General features: G+C 36.6%; 1 long non-coding RNA gene across 3 annotated transcripts in view; it reads right to left on the bottom strand.

The window, feature by feature from the left end:
• The window catches only part of LOC142061040 (uncharacterized), a 288,092-nt gene that overhangs the window by 113,133 nt on the left and 162,818 nt on the right, over positions 1-12,141 (bottom strand). The window lies entirely within an intron of this gene.

The following is a 12,141-nucleotide window of genomic DNA, read 5'->3' as shown; positions in this document are numbered from 1 at the left end:
CTGGCTATCCGTCAGGAAGCAATATGCACTTCCCCAAAGTGCATGACTGGTGAGCTAAAAATTGTTTAAAATTAATTAACTGTTTTTGAGACTCAGGACCAAACCACTATGTTCTCAACATGTAGTTAAAACAGTGGCAACACTATGCTTGAAGAAGGCATGTCATCAGTTTGCATTAGATCTCCTAATATCTCTTTCCTTGTTTTAAGTTTCAATGCATTCTCTCTCTATACTGCTCATCTTTCGTTCATCACTTCATCTCCAAATATATCTGCAGAGTATTTCATATGCACATGCAATCGTCTCCTCTCTTCCATTTCAGCTGAACTGAGCTGATATGACCCCATTAATATGGTGATGAAACTGTACCCTGCACCTCTGGAGAAGTTTTTATTTTGGATTTGCTGCTCTCCTATGTTCCTCCATAGTGCTCAGTCAGGTAAGAACATGGGAGGAATGAGTTCTTAACTGCCTGCAAAAGACATGCAGACTTATTTTATGCTCAGACCCAACTACATACCTATTGTTCAATTTCTGTAAAGAAATGTTTTATTAACCATTATGTTTAGCAGAATAAGTATAATAAAATATATAATAAAAAAAGATTTCCCAGGACAATGTAGCAGATTAAAGTTCAGTAGTTGTCCCAGAATCAATAATGGCATTAGCCAGTATTTAATGTTTGATTTGAACTGTGTTCTAAACTAAAATACCTGTTTGCTTTTAATAGGCAGACCACCAAGTGGTGAACTAGTGTCTTCCAAAAATAAAGCCCTTTCACTATATAAAAAAGTTTCCTGTAGAGTATTACCTTCAGCTTTACTGTAGTAGAAAAATAGAAAGAACAACTATAGTGATATCACACAGTGTTAAATAAATAAAATTAAAAATTATTCTGTTTCAATTTTGTATGATTCCATTCAAAGCCATCACTTAACTAGGTAAAGGTGTCAGGGCTATACTTTGTGAACAAATGCATACATTCCTGGGACACCACTGAAGACAAGGAATTTGCTTTGGATATGAAGAAATAAATTAAGACTGGCCTTTGTGCAGTGCAGCAAAGGTAGCCCCCCCTTCAGTAAGGCACTGCCGTTCAGCTGCCAAACTGTCACTGAACTACTGCTCCCAGCTCACGATACTGTGTGAGTATAAGGACACCAGCCAGGCCTTTTTTCTCTATTTTTCTTTCATTTTCCCCTTAATGAATATTTTACTAAACTGTGTCTGAACTAAAGATCATTCTGGTATAACTTCCAAGCCAAAGTTAATAAATGCTCACAAAAGCATAAATTCATGTCTGAAAGCATGGCTACTTCCTGGACCAAAACAGTCCACAGACTGAAAGCTGTCCCTGTGAAATGAACTCCCCATTCCAAAACAAAAACTGGATCAAAGAAAACAGCAGGTCCACATCATAATAGCTCTCAGGAAATTTATAAGGTAAGCCATATAAGAAAAGTATTACCACACACTGACAATTTTTTATTTCCTTTAGAAGGCAACAAAAGTATCAGAGCTGGTTGAGTTGCAATCTTTTGGCACTTCAGGGTGCAGGCATAGAAAATTTTTTTAGTTCTGAAGACAGACATCTTCAGACAGCTGTGATGGTGGCCTTTAAAGCAATAGAGGTTGTAAAGGTCAGTGACTTAATGGTCAGGGCAAGCTGTGGGTAATGGCAAACATCAGTGCGGAATAATACAATAGGTGGGGAGAAGGGATAAGAAGATTTAGTTCATGGTCAAAGCAGGCTTAGAGAAAAGTTGGACCTGGGAGATACAACTTCCATACTTTGGACACAAACTGCCTATCAGAAACTGAGATCTCTCAGAGGATTTCATCAAAGTCCCAGGAAATCTCTACAGTGTACAGCCATTCTCTATGTCTGCATATATTTTAAATTCCCAAAGCAAATGGTAATTTGCTTCTGCTGCACAGTCCACACACAAATGACACTTTATTTGGGGAGCCTAAGACAAAATGAAACCTGAGAGAAATACAAAATGTGAGTAACACATTGCCCCTATCAGATGCCATTGAAAAGACAAACTATAAACCCAGAGTGTCCACATAGTCAGGTGTATGAAAGAAGCTGTGTTTCAGTTACTGAAAAATCTGAAAGAATGGTTTTGGTTTCCAAATCTTAAGGTGCCTTTTCCACAAAGGGGAACCAGGCAGAGCATTCAGGAAATGTGAGTGTAAAAACCATTTCTGTAGACTTGTTTCTTACAGAATCATAGAGTTGTTTAGGTTGGAAAAGACCTTTAAGATCATCAAGTCCAACCAATAACCTAGCACTGACCAGTCCACCACTAAACCATACCCCTAAGCGACACATCTACATGTCATTTAAATACCTCCAGGGATAGTGACTCAACCACTTCTCTGAGCAGCCATTCCAATGCTTGACAACCCTTTCGGTGAAGAAATTTTTCCTAATATGCAATCTAAACTTCCCCTGGCACAACTTGAGGCTATTCCCTCCTGTCCTACCACTTGTTACTTAGAAGAAGAGACCAACACCCCCTCACTACAACCTCCTTTCAGGTAGTTGTAGAGAGCAGTAAGGTCTCCCTTCAGCCTCCTTTTCTCCAGGTTAAACCACCTCAGCTCCCTCAGTCAATACTCATAAGACTTGTGCTCTAAACACTTCACCAGCTTTGTTACCCTTCTTTGGGCACAATCCAGCGGCTCAAAGTCTTTCTTGTAGCGAGGGACCCAAAACTGAACATAGGATTCGAGGTGCAGCCTCACCACTGCCGAGTACAAGGGGGACAATCGCTTCCCTACTCCTGCTGGCCACACTGTTCCTGATACAAGCCAGGATGCTGTTGGCCTTCTTGGCCACCTGGGCACACTGCCAGCTCACATTCAGCCAGCTGTTGACCAAATCAAGTCAATAAAGTTTTATAATAAATAAGACAATACACTGTTCTATTGGAATTGTTCTCTAAACCACTTCTAGCTCAAGTTCTTCTTTCATCCACTTCTTGGTATCCCTAACCACAGTTCACCATATTTTAAAAACTGTCAGAACAAAGGGCATTTTACTTTTTATGTTCTACAGAAGGCCATTAGACTACCACATCTGTTCATGCTTCTGTAGTAAATCAAAGGAAAACATTTTTCTTCCCTTTCAAAAATTTTAATGTTTTCTAACTTTGTTTATGTGACACAATCTCTCATGACTTATTTAATTCTTAACAATTTTTCTTGTTTTACTAATAATTTGAGATGAGTTGTATGAAAAATTTTTAATAAATTAGTAAAGGATCAGCACCTTCAGCTCCTGGCAAGCTGCTTGTAGCACAAGCCAATAGGCAGTACACCAACAGAGTACTAAACACAACTACTTGTATAATTTCAGATTTTTTTCCTACCACATAGTAACTCAGCTGGGTAATTTACAACTTGTCTGGTGGTATACTATCTACAATCAGACAGCCTATTGTAACTAAACCTGCAAATAACAGAGACCTGTTGAAACTGTGGAAAGGAAGGGCAAGGAAGACCAAGCAGGGGTATACAAAGTCAGCAAGGATGAAGTGTGAGTAAAAACCATCTCTGATCTTTTTTTTCCTTGGGTGATCTTGAACAGTTTCTGTCACAGAATAATTACTTGCACATTTAGATAACAGACTTTCCAGGTTCATTTTTAAAATGGATAACACAGCCCATGCTCACAAAGTTTATTTGGTCTATTATAGTGTGACAAGCAATAATAACTTTTAACGTGAATATTGAAATATAGAATTCAAAGACCATATCACAAATTTTGCCAGGATTCATCACAGTTTGATTAATATGAAAGGTTTTTACAGCCACTTAGCTTTCCACCATAAAAAAGTTCATGTTTTAGTAGTAAAGACTGAGTTTTCATACAGAATGCTGTTCTATGACCAACAGCAAAACAGGCAAGTTAAAAATGATCATGTCTGACTGCATTTATTTAAATGTTGCTGCTGCTGCTAGCATCAGTGCTTTAAAAAGCTCTGCTTTTTCAGCAATACAGCAACTAATGGCCCCAGTTAAACTAAATCTGATATACAAAACCCAAGGTCCATTTATAAGAAGATCTAGTTAAAGTCATGGGCAAACAAAAGAAGTAGATGTTTCTGACTATTTATAGTCTGGTGGAAATATTTGTAGGTTCCCAGAAACAGAAAACCCTTTGCCATGCTGGGTCAAAAAACCAGGACTGTACTGTTTGGCCTCAGGATGGAAGCACACAAGGAAAGAGGGAAGCTGGTGACCTTACTTCTAAGGGCCATCACATCAAAAAATCAAACTAGGTGTAGGCTATAAGCAATCAGGCCTCAGGGTTTTGGCTGTTTTTGTTTTTAAAAAAGTATTTGGGCATTTTTACTGCATTAATTAAGAAAAAGATGTAATATTTATAGTCTGTACATGACTATAGGTTTAGCACTCTTAAAAAAATACTAGCAAGTTTAATAGCTTTTTGTATCCCATTAAAGAATTGGTACTATTGATGCACCATCAGTAAATCAGAAATCCTGTTCCTGAGCACTGACGGAATTCAACATTCAGGAATCTGTTGCCTGGGGGTATAAAATTCTATACTTTAGGGTAGACAGAGGACATTAATTGCAATTTAGTCACTTTGAGCTGAAATAAATTATGATTTATGGGAGAAAGTAATTTAGAACAGGATAAAATCATCACACAGTAGGTCTGTGTGAATTTTCATGAATGCTGATTATTATTTTATGATTATAAATCATCATAAAACTTTACACTCTTACCTTTTACAGCAAAGTGAAGAAATACATTCCAAATTGTATTTCAGTGAGTTTTTACAAAATTTCTGAAAGCCCACATTTACTTACCACTTTGAAGAATTTCATTTAGCTTTAGGAACAGAATACAACTGGATCTTATGCAAGCTTGCTTCACTGGCAGACTTAAAGGTTTCTGACATTTTAACTAGAAAGGACTCCATATCTCCACTAATGCCATGCTCATCAAGGTAAGATTCTCACCTCTCAAAATAGACATGGAACAATGTGATGCAACACTTTATGTTGATTTTTTTCCCCAGGTTTATTACATATATTTTTTGACAGAATTAGTCTCAAGGATAAGTGAAAGCATATTACAACTAATTCATAAACGCACTGCTGAATAACCAAAATTACAGTAGAAGCTCATCAGAAGTCCATGACCAACCTCCAAGTGTACGCAGCCCCCTCAAATATTGTTATACTATACTTTTAAAAAACTCCATAAAAGAACTAGTTCTTTGCAGATACACTTACCCCAGTCATTTTTAAATCAAATTGTAATGACACAAAGAAGATGGCTGTGAAATGCATACAACTTTTAAGGCTACACTTATGGAAGATTTTTTAAATTTTTTAAGGAAAAAAACCCCACAACCCTGTGCATCAAAATGTGAAGTTCTGGTACACAATTTGTCACATACTGAAGAGTAAGCTACAAAAACAGCTAAGATACTTGACTGGCCACTTACACTACTAAAGTTTATGAAGTCATACTGATTTACACTGAGCTGAGAATCTGGCCAGATATATATAATTAAACACATTTTACCCAGTAAGGTACAAAGTACATCCCAATAGTATCACCACATGCACACTTTGGTCAACTCCTCCTGTATCTGCTGCAGTAACAAATGACAAATTGTCTGCCGAACAAATAGAGAATAAATAACTTAACTGAGGATAGTGACTTAGCCTGCCTAATTTTTTATTAATATTTTCACCTGGTGATTTGTTATCTGTGTCCTTGTTCATATTGCCTGACCTGTTTTTATCTGCAAGGAGGGTTTTTTATGTATTTGGCAATGGATTAATGTCAATAGCTATCTGGAAGTAACCAAGGTAATATCCTCTTGCCAATGCCTGAGCTCTGGCAGGACTTCAAATTACATCACTTTGTGAGACATTTTTTTCAACATCATGAGTTTAAGATAAAAAGATAAACACCACATAGTAAGCTTAAGTGATACAAATATTAAAATCCCTCTTGAGCTTGTCACTCTTCACAAGCACATGGTAATATCACTAAACAAATATCAGGAAGCCAATGGAGAATTGCCTTCAAAATCTCAGGGTATACTGTGACAGAAATAAACAACCCAATTTCAATTCACTCCTTGGAACAACACAAACATACTTACTAATAACCATCCTGTGTCTTTGGTCTTTTAGAGATGAAAAATACATATTCTCTTTCTTTATTAATTTTTAATTAAAGTAATTTCATAATCTGGCTTTCTATTTTACCTGCTAAAAAAACCTGGAGCAGTAACCCAGTCATGCACAGAAACACATAGCTGGAAACCATTTAGCTATGTGGTATGGAAGGTATTTTAATTTTCTCCCAATAAATATTTTGCACTAACTTATTGTGCACTACTTCCACCACTAATATCAAGACAAGATGCTAATTTATTACTAAAGATGAACTCCTTTTTAAATAAATTGCATTTATTTGTGTTACAATCCATTCAGATCAAGAGTTTCGCTGAATTCAGGCAAGACCACAGAGACACTCTCTGAGATAAAGACGAGTTCAGAGTGCACCTATTTTTGAGTTGCAAGCAAAAATTCTATCAAGGTCAAAAAATGAAGCAACGTCAAAGGTGATTTGTTTCAAACATGTCTACTACATCAACAATAATGAAGATTTTATCTTGGCTTTCTTTTAGAAGTGATTTTTAAATTTATTTTTTTTTTTTAGCAGACACAGTGAGTATGATCAGATACATACTGCCCACAGGTACAGGATTTCATGGCCTACTGAACAGGCAAGGACGTAAGTAAATACTTACATTTTAGAATGTGCTCAAGTTTCTCCCAGAACTGGAGACAAAGTCCTTGAAAATTGAATCTTTACTGTATCATAGAATCATTGTGTAGCTTTAGCCAGCTCTCTCCATTCCTCTATGGCCTGTATCAATTGCAGATGCATAATATTCCTCACCTGATCTCAAAAATAGGTAATTAATTAGTTGCTATCAGCATAGTGCATTGCAAGTATCAAACACTAAAAGAGTAAGGGCACCTGCTTTCCCTCTCCACAAACTCAGCTGGTATCCCACTGAACAAATATACAGAATTTCAGTGTCCTGTTGTAGGACAAAATGAGAGGGCAAAAGTGCCCTCTTAGAAAGATGATATCTTGTTCGGAATGGGTGGCAGAAGAGTTGAATATGAGATGTACATGAGATTATATGAGGAATTCCATATACCCTAGATAATTCTTCTAGTCTACCTATACATCTAACATTTACACATCTAACTGTACATAGATTTGTAGTCATTAGTTAATATGGGATTTTGATGCAAGGTAAGGAAACCCAAAAAAGTTCCAGTAAAGATTCAAACCCTATCCATAATTCATATATCTGTGGAGAATCTTTGTTTTCATAACTGCATGACTGAAGGAGAGATTGAGAGTTGGGGTTTTTTCTAGTTTCCAGAGTTTTGTCATTTGGTAACTTTTCATGCATATTAGTCTAAAGCAGCAGTTACACATCTTCCATCTGGCTACTACTACAGAAAAAAAAGACCACACAAAATAATAGCAAAGTGCAGACATGTAAAACTAGCATCCTGTTTAAGAATATGCTTTGTGTTTGTTTTTTTTTTAAAGGAGAGACTAAAGATCTGTGTAAAAATAAAATAAATAAATATATATATGTATATTGAGTAAAAGAAGATTGGTGGAAAAAAAAATACAGATAGTAGAGAAACCTATATGCTCTCCATTTTAAAATAAGCAAATGAAGGACTTCTCATTTCTCTTCCTCCATTCCATCCAGTATATTCCAGATTTGTTCTTCCCACATATTTAAGTTACACTCTGGATGTTTGCAGCTGGCAATAGGCATTTAGAGCATAAGATGATCCATCCTTTGACCTTGTCATCACTTTTGTCCCCCTTCATCTCCACACATTTTTTGTTAGGATCTGAAACTTGAACTGAAACCATGTGGAAGACCACTGCATTTATATATAATATTTAAGATATAGCCCGTAAGCTATACCTTCCCCAAAAATATATTTCTACATGTTTGTAATGACTCCCTCTCATTTGGAGTGCTGAAACATACATTTTTCTGAATTTACTAATGAGCCTCTATTCCACTCCTGAAGTACAGTATGAAAAATTATCATATAATCCACAACAAAACCCCCACATTATTTCCATTATAAATAGCTTATGTACACAGGCTATACTCTGCTCCCTCTCTAGCATGCACAGTGATGTAGCAAAGAGAGATACGGTATGGCAAATATTTCCTCCTTGCTGCACATGTAAAAGAAAAACACAAGATACGGATCTGATGCAAGGCTGAGGGCAAGCCAGGATGACCAGCAGTGGTGTATTACTCCAGCAGGGCATGGCCATGGCCAGCTGGCACTGGGCCTTCTCAGGCCCCACGGCTCCTACCATGCACTTGCTGCCATATGGCTCTGAGGGAGCATTCACGGCTCCTTTTTGCAGCGTAAGTAGGGACACCACAGAGCATGCTGTCTCCAGCAACACTGAGCCAGTCTGTCCCGTAAGATATTTTTGTAGTGTGATGTAATTAGGAACCCCTTAGTCTACAGCTAGTAAAAGCAGAACCCTATTTCTGTTATTTATATTCTGTCACAAAGGTATGCAATCATTTTATTTAGCTACAATATATATTTCAGACTAGATTGGATCAGGGTGTTACTGCAAGGCAAAATGTAAATGTAGAAGCATAGAAAAGCTGAGCAGATTATATACTTTTTGGTTTACTAGCTGAATCACAAAATGGAAAATAAACTCTGATTATCAGGAATCTTTTTGTTGCCTTGAAGTGAAATGGCTTTTTGTTTTCATTTTCCTACACCTATTCTGTAAATTGGATCAATTTTGAATTGAAAAAGTGATTTTTGAATTTTAGAAACAAGATGTTTTAAAAATACTGCAAGAAATTTTTAGTATTACTGATTTTTTTTTTCCTCATTGCAGCTGAAATGGCTTGTCAAGCTCAGCCTGCAGTGGCAAGCAGGTAATTTCATCCCACTGAAATAGCATTCTTTGAAAAATTGTTATCGATAAAAATAATTTTGTACACTTATACATGGTATACCCTCAAAGCCAGTATTTTCAGATGATCTGAAACAGGAATAACATTGTTTGGACTGCTGCTATCAGAAACAGGATGGATATTGGTGCCTTCTACACACCATAAATTTTAAAGAATTCAGTTAACTGAGATAATAGTTATGATTGCTTTCCAAACAATGGTCTGAATATAGTACCTATCTCTCTCCATCATCTGCCCCGGCATGCAAGGTCTACCCAACCTGATAATAAGCAGTCTAAATCAGTCTCAACTCTCTTGCACTGAAGCACAAAAATGGCATAAAACTGTTACTTGGAGGACATCTGAATGTAGCCCTAACACGTACACAGAAACAAAAATAACACATCAGTGGGAACTGTGACTGAAGCAAAGAAAGTGAGCACTGGCAAGAAGCAGTCGCAGACTGGAAAGCAAATTTCCAAGGTACACCACGGAGATGCGCGTTTGCACAGTGCACATGGACTCAGCCTACTGCTGGGTGCCGCTTAACAAATTACACCCACCTGTATCATCATGCAAGTAAGCAGTGAGAGGACGGAAAACAGTGCTTCTGTGGAAGTGATCTGTGGCATTAGGAAAACTGAGCTCCCAACTCTCACAGGTAAAATGAAATCTAAACAGAATAGATGATGGCAACCACCTGAAATGGTTTGGGCTTTATTTCTGAGCATTTTGTGACTGAATTTATGAGTGTGTGAGCTTTGAGCAGCTTTTAAAAAAATGTTTTGGGAAGGTATGCAACTGTGCAGAGACATTATGCTATAACTATACACCTGGCACATTCCATGGCATTTAAGGCTCATTAAATTCTGAATCTCATGTCATCTGCCTTTGGCTTAAAATAGTTCTGGGTGAGCCTTTTGTCTCTAACTTCCTCCTTAACAGAAGTTGTTTCTGTCAATCTCTTGGCTCCCTCTGTTCTCTGTATCACATCAGCTCCTCAGCAACAGCATAGACTCAGTTTATAGCCCCAATCCTCCACAATTTGACTCCCTTCATGTTTACTTAGAGGAGAGCAAAAAGAACTGAAGAGTTTACATATATCCTCTATAAACAAGTAATAATTAAAATAATTTCAGGACACCTTTTTTAAAAACTGTATTTCTTCCGGTTAAATTAAATTCAAAGTAAATTTTTCAAACCAAGGATTCAGCCCAGTTTTCTAACACATATAAAATTCTGATTGTAACAGTAATGTTTTCTATACAAATAGTCTAGGAACTGCCCCCACATTTAGTATTTTCTATACAACAGGTCTTTAAGACCACTAAAGGCACTGACATAACATAATCTGGTATGTCTCAAGTTGCTGTGACATGAAATGTTTCTTGTCATAAACCAAGAGACTCATCACAATAGCAGTGTTAAATCTCAAAAGAAATTTTCATTTAATTTAAAGCAACTGCTTGAGATGAATAAAACATTATCAAAATTCAGACTTTTTAGTGAAATCAAGAAATATCACATCACTGCTTTCTGATTTCAATAACTGAAGTTACGGGGGGGGGGGGAGGGCCAAAAAGACTATCTTATTACATGCAGGCAGTACAGATTTTATGACAAATTTCTTCCCTGCTGTAAAGACTTTATAACTGAAAAGGTACAATGCTTCATAAAATGAAGCATCTTTTTTCTATGATAACAACTTTAAAGTTTTTCCTCAATGCTCATATGCCTCTAGCTTATTTCGTAATGATATAACACCTGCAATGGATTAAATCTGTACTGTAACTGTAGCAGAGTATGTAAGAAATGTCAGTTCTCATTAGCCTGCATATAAATCTGCTTTTTTTTTTGGAAAGCAGGATAAAAGAAAGACCACTGAACCACTAGAAACTCAAAGCGTATGTTGTTCATGCAAAAAGGACATTCAGCAACATGAATCTTTTCCACATCATTCTCTTTTAGGACTGGAAGAAATTATTTTAGAAAGAAAAGGAAGTATACAGAAATGCATTCTCATCAAGTTGTAGTAGGTTTTTATAATTGCTTGCTGACACAGCTGAATAATCATAAAATATCATAAAGAGTAAATAAGTTGATAATGTAAAGCAGTAATTAGGATTTTGCGCATGCTTATGCTATTTACCTATTTTAATGCTTTGATATTAACATGTTAATTTTAATAGTATGTAAATTAATTCCCTTGTGTGAGATTTATCCTCCTCGACAGTAGACATGTATTCATTCACAGCAACTATAAATTTCCTTCTTTATCTGTCTTTTTAGAGAGACTTTTCAGGATCTTATACGAAATTTTTTCCTTGCAATCTCCTGTCCAGATCCATTAAAGTTTATAGCTATAATGGACAGAGCAGCAGTAGCCACCAGCTCCACATATCATTGTGCTATAAAAACACATACACACAGAGAATCTCTTTGTGCCTGTAGATTTTACAACCATCTAAATAAAAAGAGATTAATCAACTACCTAGTATTTCTGCCTGTTTCTGGATAGTGCTGATGCTCACTAGCAATCCGATGTAACATACTTCAGCTGAGAAGCATGATAACATGCGTCATAACAGTGATGCCTCAAAAAAGCATGGCACATGCCAAAGGTATTTCAAAAAATTCAGAGAAAAAATGTAAATATGCTTTTCTTTTTTTTTCCCCTGCTTCATCACATTCTTGATCAATCTTGCTTTTCTGTTGACTATACATCTGGAAAGTTTTCATCCTTCAGGTGAACACCACTTAATTAGAAACAAACTGCTGGAAAACAAAGGTATGGCGTGTTAAAAAAAAATAGTACAGCCTAATATCAGTTATTGCTTTATGGTGCGCTGCAATTTAGTTCTGGGTGCACTGCAGAACCCTGCATAATATAGCTATAGTTGCCTGGTAACAAACAGGAACAATACCAGAAAGCAGCAAAGGTGTGAATGAATAAACAGAAGTGACAGGGACATTTGAAAATACCCTGTAAAACTATGTTCAATGCTAGAATGTCTAACCAGGTTTTTACAACATTTCAAGGGGAACGTTAGATCAAATTCTGCTCACCTCAATCCTACTTTAACGTAGGATTA

This window comes from Phalacrocorax aristotelis, chromosome 8 (assembly GCF_949628215.1).
Source record: "Phalacrocorax aristotelis chromosome 8, bGulAri2.1, whole genome shotgun sequence".
NCBI classification, from domain to species: domain Eukaryota; kingdom Metazoa; phylum Chordata; class Aves; order Suliformes; family Phalacrocoracidae; genus Phalacrocorax; species Phalacrocorax aristotelis.
This window is presented reverse-complemented; position numbering and strand designations above follow the sequence as displayed.